Raw genomic sequence first — 15,046 nt, forward strand, 5'->3', positions numbered from 1 at the left:
AGCCCGATTGTAGTAAAGGAGAAATGCACAAAAACTGAATTGCTAACAGAAATGTCAATATTAAGTGACTATTCTCTGGATTGTATGAAAAGAGAGCTTGAGTACCAAATGATGCAATCTGAGTCTATGAAAATGTGACAGAAAGATAGAAACACTGTCACAGTTTTATTGGGCATCACAAGCCTTATTGAAAAGAACTTGCAAGCGCACCTTGACATGTTGCCTATATATATTATATCTTAAGAATTCCAGAAGGAGGCTGTCTGTGCAATGCAAATACTAAGAAAGGTATTAGCAGTAAATGTGAGAGAATGATATCATATCCAACATAATCTGGCTTACCAGTGAGGTTCATTTCTGTCATAGTATGCAAAATCTAACCCATTTGGAGAGCTTCCCTCCTGTCAGTCAAACCAAGGAAGCACATTCATGAGCATGCAGAAAGGAGAAACGTCTGTCAAACTGAGTGGAAGGGCATTCCTATCCATGAAGGAGCTGGGACCTGTGCCTGCAGAAATCCCTCTATCACTGCCCCAACAGCAGCAAGAGTTTGACCCAGCTCTTGGCAACTGAACCACCATTGGTGCAACCTCTCTGGGGTGAAACGTTTCCTCCGCAGGCAGTGTGGAAAGAGACTTGAACTCCACGCACATCAAGAGAAGAAGCAGGCGTGGGGGAAGCGCATCAGCAGATGGGCAGATTAGATGGGCCGCATGGTCTTTTTCTGCCGTCATGCTTCATGATGGGTTGCAGCACCGTGCCTCTGCTTATGACAACACAGAGTGTGAAGAGGCATTCAGAGACCTCTTCCAGTTCCATGAATGCTTCGTGCTGTACACCAGAGAGGACCTGTAGCAAAAACAAAGCGTTAGAAATAATCTTGGCACATTCCAAGCTGCATTTAATGCTTACCCGCAAATGCCTTGCATTCAAACTGCTGAGCATTGCCATTGCATTAGTCTCTCATTGGCAGCACCGATTCACATCTCAGAAAAAATGTAATTACAATGTTAAACTGATAATGAGATGAGTTTCTTGCCAATCTCCATGAATTCTGGAACATTGTATCCTAACTGCACTCTCAGTATTAAACTTTCTTGCTTTCCCCAGTTGGTTAAAGAGAAAATGTCTTACAAACAAAACAAAATCCATTTTCGTAATGTCTTTCTTGTTGATTCCCTCAATGTGAAAGTCACCTTTTCCATTTCAAAAAATATCTTTAAATTGTTTTATAAGCCAATAAAAACCTGACAAGATAGCATCTACCTTCTCTCACCCCTTTTCTGCTTTAGTTCTCAGGCAGTAGAAAATGGGACACAGGATGTTCTTCTGTGCTTCAGAATTAATTCCCCCAGCACTGGGATAAGGAAAAGCTGTGTGGATTTTGGAGTGCTGGATCAGGATTAGCCTTTCACACGGAAGCAGCCATGCATTTTGCTAAAAGCTCCACACTTCCTGTGCCTGTTAGTGCCACTGTGATGTCATATCCTGTTGCAAAGCCTGTCCTTCCCCATAAGCGTTCCAAGTCTGGGCAGCAGGAGCAGTGTTAACCAGATGGCTAAGTGTCACCTCCAAGGGCTGAGCCAGACCTCTGTCCGCCTCCCATGCATTTGAAGTTCTGAATCCATTAAGCAGGCACAAAATGTCTGGACTGCATCAGGCTGACCTGAAAAGAAATGGAGCCAGTCTATAAACCTAAGGGTTTTGTGTTTTGGTTTTTTTAAGTAAGGTAATGAAAGTTGCAGAACAGTATTGTAAGGAATTTACTTTTACAGTGAACTCTTCCTGAACACCTGATTCCTTCTTGCCCATCAAGTACAATTTTCTATAGAAAGCTTGAACCGAAGTGAAAATGAAATAAAAGAAAAATCATGAACACTCTTCATCTAGCAAGGAATCATTGGGCACCGCATCTTATTGCCATCTCACTTTAAGTGTAACCTTGTGACTCTTTAGAAGCACAGAAAGTAAGGTGAATGCGTACAATAATGCGTTGTGAAGTAGTAGACTTGTGTTCAAATCCTGCTTCTCCCACTGACATTCCTCGTGACCTTGGGCAAGCCACTCTCTCCTGTTGCCTCAGGTACCCACAGATTGTAAGCTCTTTGGGGAAGGGACTTGTTCCTATATGTAATTTGTTGTAATGTGCTATTAAATGCCAAAATAAATAAGGGAATCCACCGCCCCCCGCTACCAGAATGAGTTGAATGGAGGAGGGGGGCGAGGAGCTGAACTGTCCTGCCTCTGACATTTGTGGGTTCTTGTTGTCATCTGTTCAGCCAATCTTTTCATCCCTCCGTAAAGGAGGTAAAGTGAAACCCGACACTAACAGTAAAAGACTTTCTTGCTGCAAGGCGCCATGTATGTATGATAACTGTAGTATTATGTGAGATCTTAATTACATGCAGCATGGAATGGGCATGCTTACAAGGAAGATACTCTGGGAATAAATGCTTTCTCCTGTTATAATAAAAAGGAAGGGAAAGAGGCCGGCCTGACGAACCTCGCTAAAAAAACAAACAGTCATGTGAAGAATTGGGATGTATGAAAAAGGCACTGTCTTTAAAAATATCAAGAATCATCTGGGGATGCATTCATCCAAAATTGGCACTTAGAAGTGAATTTAAATAATTGTATTGTGTGTTCAAATAAATTGTGGCTGAGAGGTCCTGTGTATCTCGGAAATGCCAAATATACCCCCCTGTATTCAGACTTTTTTTTGTCATCAAAATCTTCTCGAAGACAGAAAGGGGTAGATTTTCAGAAGGGTTTAGGTGACTAACTTTCGGGCCGATACAGTACAGTGCGCTCCAACGGAGCGCACTGTTAACCTGCCATTGGACGTGCGTTTTCCCTTGTTCAGTAAGGGGCGGAAAACGCGCGTCCAACCCGACGAACCTAATAGCACCTTCAACATGCATGTTGAAGGCCCTCTTAGGTATTCGCGCGATTCAGTAAGTAAAATGTGCAGCCAAGCCACACATTTTACTTTCAGAAATTAGCGCCTACCCAAAGGTAGGCGCTAATTTCTTCGGGCACCGGGAAAGTGCACAGAAAAGCAGTAAAAACTGCTTTTCTGTGCACCCTCCGACTTAATATCATAGCGATATTAAGTCAGAGGTCCCGAAGGGTAAAAAAAGAAAAAAAATGTTGAAGTCGGTCGGCGGCTGTCGGGTCGAAAACCGGACGCTCAATTTTGCCGGCATCCGGTTTCCGAGCCCGTGGCTGTCAGCGGGCTCGAGAACAGATGTTGGCAAAATTGAGCGTCAGCTGTCAAACCCACTGACAGCTGCCGCTCCGGGCCAAAAGGAGGCGCTAGGGATGATGCGCTAGTGTCCCTAGCGCCTCCTTTTGCCCGTTTCTACTGCCGGACCTTATTTAAATACGGAATCACGCGCACAGGCAAGTGGCCTGTGCGTGCGCTGCGGACTTTACTGAATCGGCCTGTTTGAGAGTTAGCAGGTTAGGCTTCAGGTTTCCAAAAAAAACCAAAAAACAAAAACCTAGCAACTAAAAATAACCACCTTTTTTCATGGTGCAGCAATATTTAGCCACTCAAAAAGGTGGGCAACCCCAGAGGTGCGCTTACATTGGCAGGGAAGGACACGGCCGGCTAATGCTAAAGCTCAGTGCTAGCCAGCTGTTTATCCTCTCTCGCTGGGTGCAGGGGTTTAAACCTCACCAGCTAGGGTTGCGACTGAAAATTTGCTTAAGAGGACCGGCCAAGCTGGCTGCTGAGCGCCGGTTTGAAAATTCATCCCAAAGTATACAAAACCAACTTCAGTGCAATACCTAAACTGCTTTCAAACCCGCAGAGAATTCCCCCTCCCCACCATGTCAAAAATGTAAGAGTATGCTGGAAACTTTCCAAGTCTGGTACATTTTCAAAATCTTAATTTCCTCCTCCTCTTCCTCCCCATCCAACATCCCTCTCTCCTCCAACACCTTTGATCAAATCTCTTGCATCCTGTGAGCAGTTAGCAGCTGCTGTTCTTACGTAAGGCAGTTTCCCAACCCTCTCCTGGAGACACACCTAGCCAGTCGGGTTTTCAGGACTGCCACAATGAATATGCATGAGATAGATTTGCATAGATTGCATATTCATTATGGATATTTTGAAAACCAGACCTGTTAGGTATGCCTCTGGGAGAGGGTTGGGAAGCACTAATGAAAGATTCAACCATCAATCAGGAAAGCAAAGAATTCTCTCCCCTCAGATCTGATGGCAGCTGCCATGCCCATTGCCTAAAGTACTATTAGCCTTGTTAAAATGTGCAGGAACCTTGCATCCTTTTTGGATATGCAGAGTAGCTTTCCTGATGTCACTGATACCTAATTGCGCTGAGGAAGTCTACTCCCGTGATGTCAGTACAAAGTAAGGACAAGAAGCCAAAAGTGCTTGCTCCCAGCTGAGTGACCTCACTTCCACATCTTTACTCCATAGGAAATAATGGGATAAGTAGAGTATTATCAAGCGCATGTTATGAAAATCCACATTTTGGAACATAAAAGGAATTTGATTATATCTGCAGAATTCATGAAAAATAAAACATCCAATAAATCAAGACAATTGCAAAAGGAGCATCTTAAATGTGATCTTTGTGTCCAGACATGGCGACTAATCGACTATCTCAAGGGCAAGCAATAAGGTTGCCCCAAAAGGCCAAGAATTAGTGCTGCAGTTAAGGTAATGTCCTCAATACACAGGTCAGATCAGTTGTATCTGATTAAAGAATGAATACCTTTCATGACAATACACACTATAAAACAAAGTAAACACATCCACTCCTTGGAACTTAAGTACAACCATGCTGGGTCAATCCAGTGGTCAGTCTGGATCCGATGGTATAGAAATATAATAAGTACCTGGCCGATCCCATGAAGTAGTCCTGTTTTCTGTTAGTCACTCCCAGGGACAGCAATAGCTGTCCCTGGCTAATAATGTGTTATAGACTTTTCCAGATCTCTTTTTAAACCCCACTATGCTAGTCACCTTGACCACACTCTCTAGCAGCAGATTCCACAGCTTGTTTGTGCACTGGGTAAAAGTGCTTTCTGTGATTTGTTTTTAATCTGCTGGTTGTTAGTTTCATGAGTTTCCTCTTGTTTTACTATTATTTAAGAGGATAAACATCCACCCTTTATTTATTTGTTCCACCCTACTCATGATTTTATAAAGTTCTGTCGTCCTCTTTTTCAGCCATCTCATTTCCGAGCTGAAAAGCCTTAACCGTGTAACCTTTCATCATAGGGGAGCCATTCCATTCCCTTTATCATGTTTTCCTGCTGCAGAATGAATACACTAGAGAAAAGAGTAGATGACACTAAAGATTCCACTTCCAGGAAGACTGAGCAGCCTGAGTGGATCCTGACGTTTCAAGACTGACTTGTTGCTTTCATTAGCTAGGCCCTCAGCCTACTGACAGATTCTAGGGGTCATAGGGGCAATGAGGCTTCAAGGACTATTGGCAAGTGGCTGAAAAAAGACCAAGACATGCCATAAGGCCAGCGTGTATTCCAGCCAAGTCTTCACCCATGAAATGGTGACAGGAGCACTTTAGAAACCCTGACAGTGCTGCCATGTTGCAGATCAAGGTCTAACTATTAATAGCACTGGAGTGGCACCCAGGGAGGTAGAGAAATAAAAAAAAAAACAAGTGATGAGATCTGAGGTCACAACTGGTCTGTAAGGTTGCCAATATGTGGCACTATGCCAGAAGCATCTGAAGTGAGTTGTTAAGGGAGAAAGGTGGAATGTCACCTCACCCGAATCATGCCACCCTCGTTAGAAAAGTAGGAAATAAATAACGATACCATTGAACTCCCCACTGCTGAGGAGACCCTCCAAAGACTGGAAACTGGATTCCACTATGATGTCCATAAAAGATTAATCTCATTATAGCACTATATACCTATAAAGTTAAGTAATTGGCTATGACCACCGTAGGATGCTAAAGCAACTCTTGCTAGAACATGTGTATAATGATGGCCATCTCATACTGGCAAACAGTAATGTCATGCTCAGTAGCCTAATACTCAATAAATACCTTTACTACTATGATAAATGTGGCAATAGTAACAAAATTCCATGCTTACATCAGCATTTGCGATGCCCTCTTGATAGGCATTCACTATCAAGGCTACCACTCTCTGGGGGAAATAGACCTATGCTGTCTTCACTTCTTCCCTTACAGTCCCCAGGGTGATCCTCAACTCCCCAAAGAAGTTCTGGAGGTAAGCATTGCAGATACTCATTCATTATGGCTGACCTGTATGAAGTAGGTTGAAGTCACATGACATGTTCACATATATTAAAACATGCATTTGTTCATCCCATTAAAAAAAAAAATGGATTGTTCAGACCTGGCCAATTTTAGGCCTAGTTCTTCACTATTATTTCTCTCAAAAATTATTGAAAGAGCTGCATGACTTCATAGACACTCATTTCTATCTTAGATGATTACCATTTTGGCTTTCGTCCATCTTACGGTACAGAAACTTTGTTGATCTTGAGTCTCTATATCTTTCATCAGGGATTTGATATGGGTACAGGGTTTAACCTTGTTCTGTTGGATATCTCTGCAGTGTGCAACACACTAAAGCATATCTTATTATCCCATTTGTGTAGCTCTGGAAACTTTGGGATAGTATTTCATTGGTTTTCCTCTTACTTAATCAGATGGAAATAACAGGTAAGGTTAGGCCCCCTCAGTGTCATTTTGGTAGCCATTAACAACTGGGGTTCTACAGGGCCCTCCCTTAACTAAAAGCTACTGGCAGGACAAGATGTAAGTTATAAAATTTTCACAGATGACATCCAATTTTTTTTTATTCCTGTTTCAACAATACCTAGTGCTTTGCCATGCCTTGCACATTGATTAAAACAAAAAAATGAATGGTCAATAACAAACTCACTTTGATAATCTTCAGTAGGCTTGAATCCCCAGATATTTCCCTAATTTTCAATTTTAAAGAATTCACTGTTTCTATCACCTCTCATGTTAAAAATCTTGGCAACTTATTGGATCAGAACCTCTCTCTCTCAGCACAAGTGAAAACCATAGTTAAAGGATCGTTCTTTAATTTACCTTTGCTGTAAAATCTTAAACCATTTTGAAATGTTGATGATTTTTGGACAATCTTACAGGCCCTTGTTTATTGTAACTCAATCTACATCAGGCTGCCGAATGAGCACTGTAGGTTGTCCAAAATTCAGCAGCCTGTCTTCTGTCAAATACATGGTGAAATAAAACATACCAGACCGGTTCTTTACATGCTTCATTGGCTCCTTATACACCAAAGAATTAAATTCAAGGTTCTGAAGCTTATCCACAAAGCTCCAAATCAAGATGCTCCCTCATGTATCAGTAGGCTGCTAAAAATGTGTAGGCCTCCCAGAGTTCTGAGATCATCGACTTGTTAGCCGTCCCTTGTTCCATCTTGAGGAGACTCATGAACGGACCTTTTCCATTGCTGGTCCAATATGATGGAACTCTCTTCCAAATGACTTACGCAATGAACTCTGCGTATGCACCTTTAAAAAGAAGTTAAAAACATTTTTCTTCCAGCAGGCTTTTGATGCCATTCCCAGATAAGTTTTTCTGTACCGGGCTGATGATAGCCTCATGTTTAATGTAGAACTAAACTGGCAATTGTATAATCAAGCAGAATGTTAAGTTAAACCTTTGGCGAGCCACTGTTCAATTTCAAGTAAAATGTTCTTTAGCATGCTCCTTCAGCCCCAGGCTATTTTCGGTTCAATCATTAATTGCTACCAACGGCAATCATTACTAATTGTTTCATTTTTGAGACCCACTGTTTAATCGTTTTATGTAGTTTTTGGAGACTCATGGTTTACTGTTTTATGTCAACAGCCTTGTTTACCGTTTTATGTAAAAAAGCCCTGGTCAGTTACGTAAGCCCCGGGCGATCTGCCGTTCTTTGTAAACCGGATTGATTTGTATCTCATACAGGAATTTCGGTATATAAAAATTAAAAATAAATAAATAAATACATGTTTGGATGATGTCCTTTTGTTGTAGCATTGGTCTTGTTTATTTGGAGTTTGGCATGGAATATGCATGTTTTTATTGTACCTCGCTCAGTACCTATGGAGGGAGCAAGTAATACATCTTTTCAATAAATGAATACTAGCACATGATAGCTAATAGGAAACTGTTGGATCTTGATGTTTTCATCTCCCATCATATTCCATGTTACTCTGCTGCAGTATGTCACGCATTGTGATGTAAGAAATGTTATGGCTCTGTAATGGTCCCTCCAAGCTCACTACCATTAAGGCCCTGTCTACTCCTTTGAACTAAGGACAAGCAGTTTAGAATAATTGGGGAGGTGTCATTCTTTACAGCCCCTGCCATTGAGGGAGCCAGGATGGCCATCCCCTTGGCTAGGATTTATAAGCAGCTCTCTACTGAGAGTCTGAATGCAGTGATTTGAGTTTTGGAGTTAAATGGCAATACAGGCATGTTTTTCTGAGTTGGATTTTTGGCCTACTTGGAGGATCCAGGCAAGCCCTGAACGGGGATCTTGAGTAAGGTCAGGAGGCTGCACTGCCAGTCCACTAACTGGCTGGTTGGGCTTACTTCCAGGGTGTTTTGTGGATTTTTGCACCTTTTAGTAGTACAAAGCCTTCAGAGACTCGTGGGTGTTGCCTGGGTTCCCCCATGCTTGAGCCCAGGACTGAGAGGCATTCACTTTCCAGGGCTTGGATTTAATGAGGCTATAGGTTGGGCAGGGTAGCCTTGTTTGGGCAGGAAAACCCCTCCGACACTAGTCAAAAAGGTAAAACACAGTCTCTGCACAGGCAGTATCAATTCCTCTCTCCCCATGGAGTGAAGACTCCAAGTGGGTGCCCTCAAAAGGTCAGAAGCTGATTTTACTCATGATTGGCAAATTTTCCCTCTAGCTGGTATTTTTCTGAATTCCACAATGGGAGGGACCCTCTCAGGAAACTTGCAGTTCTCAGTGTTCCTCTTCAGGCAGGAAGGGGTAGCAGAAATCTTCCTCCTGCTTCTAACACAATCCTTTTTCATAAACTGAATCCAAAACACCAGACATTCCTTGAATCAGGTCACCACCATACCTCTGGTCCCTGAAGAGGTGACAGAGGGGCAGGTCTTCCTTACCCTAGGCCCACCAATGACAATGTTCCCCCATGTTTAAGCCCAGGCAACACTCACGAGTCTCTGAAGGCTTTGTACTACTAAAAGGTGTACTGTTGGATACTCACAAAATAGAACACAAACATACCTCCTCTGGTCTTGCAGCTGGGTTCTCCTGTTGGCTGTTGTCTCTAATCGGCCGTCTAAAATTCCCTCGCCGAGCATTTCTTATTCTGGTCCTCATCCGAATGAAAAAGATTGCCAAAGCCAATATATAAATTTTGTCCATGATGCTGCCCGGTCCGATTCTGACTGTCACAGAGCACAACACCAAACTAACGCCAGGGTCAGGGTAGGCGGTAAATATAGAGGTTAAAGACGCGCTACTTTGGGCGCGAATTACTGTATCGAGGGGAATAGCTAATCCGATCATTAACATACCATATACATGCGGCGGGCGCTAATGGCAGTGTGTCTTTTTCGGCACGCGGTAAGGACACGTAAAAGACTATACTGAATCGCGCATCCAGCTTACGCGCTTAAAATGCGTGTCCAATGCAGGTTTAAAAGATGCGCTAGCACGGCTGCGCTTTACTGTATCGGCATGTTAGTGGTGATGCATGTTCAGACTGTCAGTATAGGAAATTGAAAAAGGAATCTTCCTCTTTTTTTTTTTTATTTATGAATTTAACATATTTAGACAATATATCCTTACATAATTTAATTCTATACCACTGATAACGAAAAAAAAAAAAAGAAAAATTTAACAATAATATACATTTCTATATAATCACTTAATACGCAGTGGTAGTAATATGTAATAATAAATATGCAATAGTGATGATGATTATAATTAGACCTAGAAAAGGAAAAATGGTGATCCAGAATAATACGGAGCTAAAATTATCAAATAGTTTTCACAATTAGGCATTGAGAAGAGGCGAAAACAATTTTCAATTGGAGGACAAGATGGCCGCTGAGGAATGACCGGCAAATGCTGAGCTCCCGGAGGTGAACTGTTTCCTTGCTTAATATTCCCTGAACTTTTTCTTGGTTATCATACCACATACAAAGCATAAAGCAAGGATAAAGGATATTACCTCTACTCCAGTTTTGGCAACGCGACAACCTCGGATAGAGGAAGTGTTTCCCGGACTGGTGCTGTCGATGTCAGAGGGAGGGGCTGTTGGGGGTGTCAGCGGAGAGCAGACGCTGAGCCCCCAGCGCGCCAACCACCCCAGCTCCTCAGTCTGAGGGGAGAGAATTCAAACTGACTACATCTGCTCTGCTGGAAGTAAAATCTTTTTCTTCACCGGAGGTAGGACCCCAGAGAGGGGATGTTTGTATTACATTGCCCTCGGTGAGCCTTGGAAATTCTGGCTCCAGGGGCCTACTCAGTGAAGAGATGCATCGAGCTGCCGTGGGAGCTGATCCCCTAAAGGATGAGCGGGATGAAGGAGACCTACAGGTGATTTGTGAGGTCTCAAAAACCAGGTCTTTCGATTCGACTCTGGAGGAAATTTTAAAAGCAATTTCTTCAATGGAAAAAGCGATTGTTTCTTTAACAACCATGGTAAAAGAAAGTATCACTAAGAATCAAGCCCTAGAGGGAAGAGTTGGGAAAATTGAATCCTCAGTTGGTGAAGTGGAAAGATTCAAGTAAATTTGATAAAGTCTGAGAATATTCAATCGGTGAAAATGGAAAATCTAGAGAATCAGTTAAGAAGAAATATAAGGATTCTTAATTTTCCCAAAATGCGGATGCTTGCACATGGAAAACTTTTTAGAAGTTATCTTCTTAACATATTAAAATTCTCAGAACAAGATGTACCAAAGATTGAAAAGATATATTATTTTCCTCAACCTAGTGTTATTAGAAATTCTGAAGAACAGAAGAAGAATCAAGAAGCTACGGTTGATCTGACTGCTATTTTGGAACAATCCTGTGAGTTAGTAGTCGAAGAGAGAGCGACATTGTTTGTCCAACTTGCAACATCATCAGAAAGAGACTTAATTTTGAGAACATTCTTTCGAAATCAATCTTTAAAATTGTACGGGGATCCGATAAAAAATCTTTCCAGATATCACCAAAATTACCCAAATTAAAAGGAAAAAATTTCTAGAAATGAGAGAAGAAACCCAGAGGAAGGGAGCTAAGTATACTTTACGATTCCCATGTTTATGTACTATAATATATAGAAATTCAAGATATATATTTAAAGAACCAGATCAGCTAAGATCTTTCCTAGCCTCCCACTCTAATGAACCTTTAGGGGAGGGGTTGGCATAAATAAAGTAGAATGTAACACCAGTTGATTCCAAGGCATTTGATATATATGCTTTATAAATTCCTGTTTTCTGCTTAAGTTACATCTAGCCCTCCTTATTTCCTATATATTGACACATATAGAATGGGTTTATATATTATCCTATTTATGATTGTAAAATGTTCTCTCTTTTTTTTCTGTAACCCTTACTATAATGTGAACTATTTCTAGACTGAAGTTCTGAATTTTTTTTGAAAAATCAATTAAAAAAAAAAATTTTTAATTACTCCTTTACCACTATGTAGTACACACTACTTCTTTCTGTATGTTCGAATCAAGAAATGCCCTAAGTTGGGCAGGTTCGAAGAAAACATATCTATTTTTATTGATTTTAACTATGCATTTGCTTGGATATTGGATAGTTATTACTGCTGGTAATCAAAGACCAAGAAACCACGGATGGGCGAGATCTGCACTTCAGGCAATATCGCAAAGTACAAATAATGCAGATGAATATTCGATCCTAACAAAATACTCCAAACAGCGTATTATGGTTAAGAAGTTTTTATATTTCAATAGGCAACTCCACAATTTTAAACGAACACCAGCTTAATGGCGTCCCCCGACACGGTCCCGTGTTTCGCCGCGGGCTGCATCGGGGGGGATCGCCATACAGGAATTCACACAAGAACTGTAAAACAAACAAATTGACAAAAGTCAGGAAAATTGAGGGACTTACAGCCGACCTACATATAATACACAACTTATAAGATACAGAAAACAATAATGGCACATACCTGGCAACAGCATTCAAATAGTGACAGGGAGCGCAATGCCCTTCATAGTTGACAGGTATTTAAAGAAGAGAATGGCGCCAAAACCTACAGGAGAACCAACCACGTGAGTCCGAGGACTCCATTCATTGGTTCCCGACCCTGCAGTGCACCCCAGCAGTACAGAGACCAGCCAACCCTGTTAGTATGTCTAAGTGAATAGGAACCATTCGATATCGCGATTCAAGCCCTTTGGATGGACAGTGTCCAATAGGAAAATCCAGCGCTGCTCAATCCTGCCCAAAAGTTCAGCAAAGTTGCCCCCCCGTAAAGGCCGGGAAACGACCTCAATCACAAAATATGTTAGATCTGAAAGGGCATGTGACTTCTGAATCCAATGCTCAACCAGCGGTTCTTTTTCGCGCTGTAACCGGATGTTAGAGCAGTGCTCTATGATCCGAGTCTTTACCATACGTGAGGTCTTACCAACGTACAGTAAAGAGCAGGGGCAAACAATAATGTAAATGACACCTGTCGTGGTACAATCGGAATGAGAACGCAATTGAAATCTTTTACCTGAAATGGGATGTGAAAAGTGAGTGATGACACGAGTGTAAGCGCATACGGCACATCGGCCACACGCATAATGGCCCGGATCACTGACAGGGTCAGGCGGTACTGGGAGGTCCGTGTGAACGAGTTTGTCTCGTAGATTTTTGCCTCGACGGAAAGTGAACCGGAGGGGACCAGGAAACAGTGTGTTAAGGGATAAAGCTTCCCAATGTCGCCTGATCATGGCAGTGATGGACCAGCTAAGAGTGGAAAAAGGTAAAATGCAATTGGTGACCTCGGGTACAGGATGTCGGACAGAGGTAAGTAATAGGTCCCGATTAGCATACAGAGCACGCTTCATAGCCTTTTTAACCACAGACTGAGGGTACCCCCTTGATAGAAAACGGGAAGACATGTCATAGGCCTTGTCCAAAAACTCCCTGTCAGAGGTACACAACCTACGTAGGCGAAAAAATTGCCCAGTCGGGATATTTTTACGCAGTGTGCGAGGATGACAACTCTGAAAAGATAAAAGAGTGTTCCGGTCCGTCTCTTTTCGGTAAATGGTGGTCGAAAAACGGCCATCAGTCACCGAAACTAGGACATCTAAGAAGGCAATCTGTGACTGATCTAAACAATAGTTAAACTGAAGATTCGAATCACTAGCATTGAGATGGTCAAGAAACAGGAAGAATTGTACCTCCGTGCCTGCCCACAGCAAAAAAATGTCGTCTATGTAGCGGAGCCACAAAACAACATGCTGGAACCCTTCAGCAGGATACACAAAGGAATTCTCAAACTCCGCTACATAGAGACAGGCCAGGCTCGGGGCCATAGTGGCTCCCATGGCCGTCCCTTTTATTTGGAGATAAAAAGAGTCATCAAAGCGGAAAAAGTTCTTTGTGAGTGCCAAGGAGGCTAGAGACATAAGGAAAGAGGTGGGAATACGTTGTGGGCCCATTCTGGAGTTCAAAGCTTGTTCAATAACGCGGAGGGCAGCGGTTTGAGGGATGCTAGTGTACAGGGACACAATGTCAAGTGTAACAAAGAAAAATGCTTCTTGAGGTACTGTTCCCCCCCGATCCCCCCCGATCCCCCCCGATGCCGCCCGCGGCGAAACACGGGACCGTGTCGGGGGACGCCATTAAGCTGGTGTTCGTTTAAAATTGTGGAGTTGCCTATTGAAATATAAAAACTTCTTAACCATAATACGCTGTTTGGAGTATTTTGTTAGGATCGAATATTCATCTGCATTATTTGTACTTTGCGATAGTTATTACTGCTCCCATATTTCTAGCTTCCTGACACATCATTAAAAACATTTTCCTACGGAGTTGAGTTGCTCTTGTTATATCCGGATATATCCAGACTTTCTCACCCATATAACTTTTTAATCTATTCTGAAAAAAATTGTCTCAATATTAAATCTCAATCTGAAGGAAAGATACAAGAGATTAATAAGGTACCTCTAAATTCTAACTGTTCTTCCGAGGGCAGCTCAATTAAATCTGTGATGTTACCTATTTCTCCCATCTGAACATTAGAACTAGTCTGAGTTTTAGCCTTCCCTTTCTTATTTTCATTCAGAAAATATATTTTAGCTATTGGAGGCATTCCTTCATGGGGTATCATCAACACCTCATTTAAATATTTTGTAAGTTGATCTATCGGTAGGATAAGGGAAATTCACAATTCTTAAATCTTAACTCATTTTCTATATTCTCTAATTTTCTAGAATTTATAAATTCTCCTTGAACAACTTTACTTTGAACATTCTGAATCTGGGTTACTTGTTTTTCTAACTCATTTATCTTACTTGTATGGTTTTCTACTATAGGATCAATCTGTTGGACATGTTGTTGTGTCTGAGACATTATAACTGATAAATTACTAATTGAAGTTTCTAGAGAAACTAATGCTTGCCAAATACTCTCAAGTGTTATCTCATGTTTTCCTACTGAACCTAAAGTTGAAGTATGTGTTCCTACATTGGTTCCAGGACAATGTTCTTGCCCTTTCAGGGTTAACACTGTCCAATCCTTTTTCCCCAAAGGTGTCGAAGTCTTATATATTGGTGACAGAACTTCACGTTCAGGTGCGTCTAGCTCTCGCTGTTGGGATAACATACCCTTGCCACCATTAGATAAGCTTTCAGCAGTACTGTCCTCAGCAATCACCTCAACAGATAGCTATCCACTCACCGACTTCCGACGGTTGATTGCATCTGATTGCATTGGCTGTCCACTGCAGGGATGGGATGGAATCTCAGGAGCTCCAGGGCTTAATGATGTTTGAGTGTCCAGCATGGCCTGTATGTGCTCCTCAACAGGCT

General features: G+C 42.0%; 1 protein-coding gene across 1 annotated transcript in view; it reads right to left on the bottom strand.

The window, feature by feature from the left end:
- LOC115076365 (zinc finger protein 239-like) overlaps positions 1 to 15,046 on the bottom strand; it is a 42,110-nt gene that overhangs the window by 11,939 nt on the left and 15,125 nt on the right. Inside the window, exon 3 of the mRNA XM_029577716.1 lies at positions 343 to 849. The gene's annotated coding sequence lies outside the window, so the exon portion shown is untranslated. The remainder of the gene's footprint in view (positions 1 to 342; positions 850 to 15,046) is intronic.

Source organism: Rhinatrema bivittatum, chromosome 14 (genome assembly GCF_901001135.1).
Source record: "Rhinatrema bivittatum chromosome 14, aRhiBiv1.1, whole genome shotgun sequence".
In the NCBI taxonomy this organism is placed as follows: domain Eukaryota; kingdom Metazoa; phylum Chordata; class Amphibia; order Gymnophiona; family Rhinatrematidae; genus Rhinatrema; species Rhinatrema bivittatum.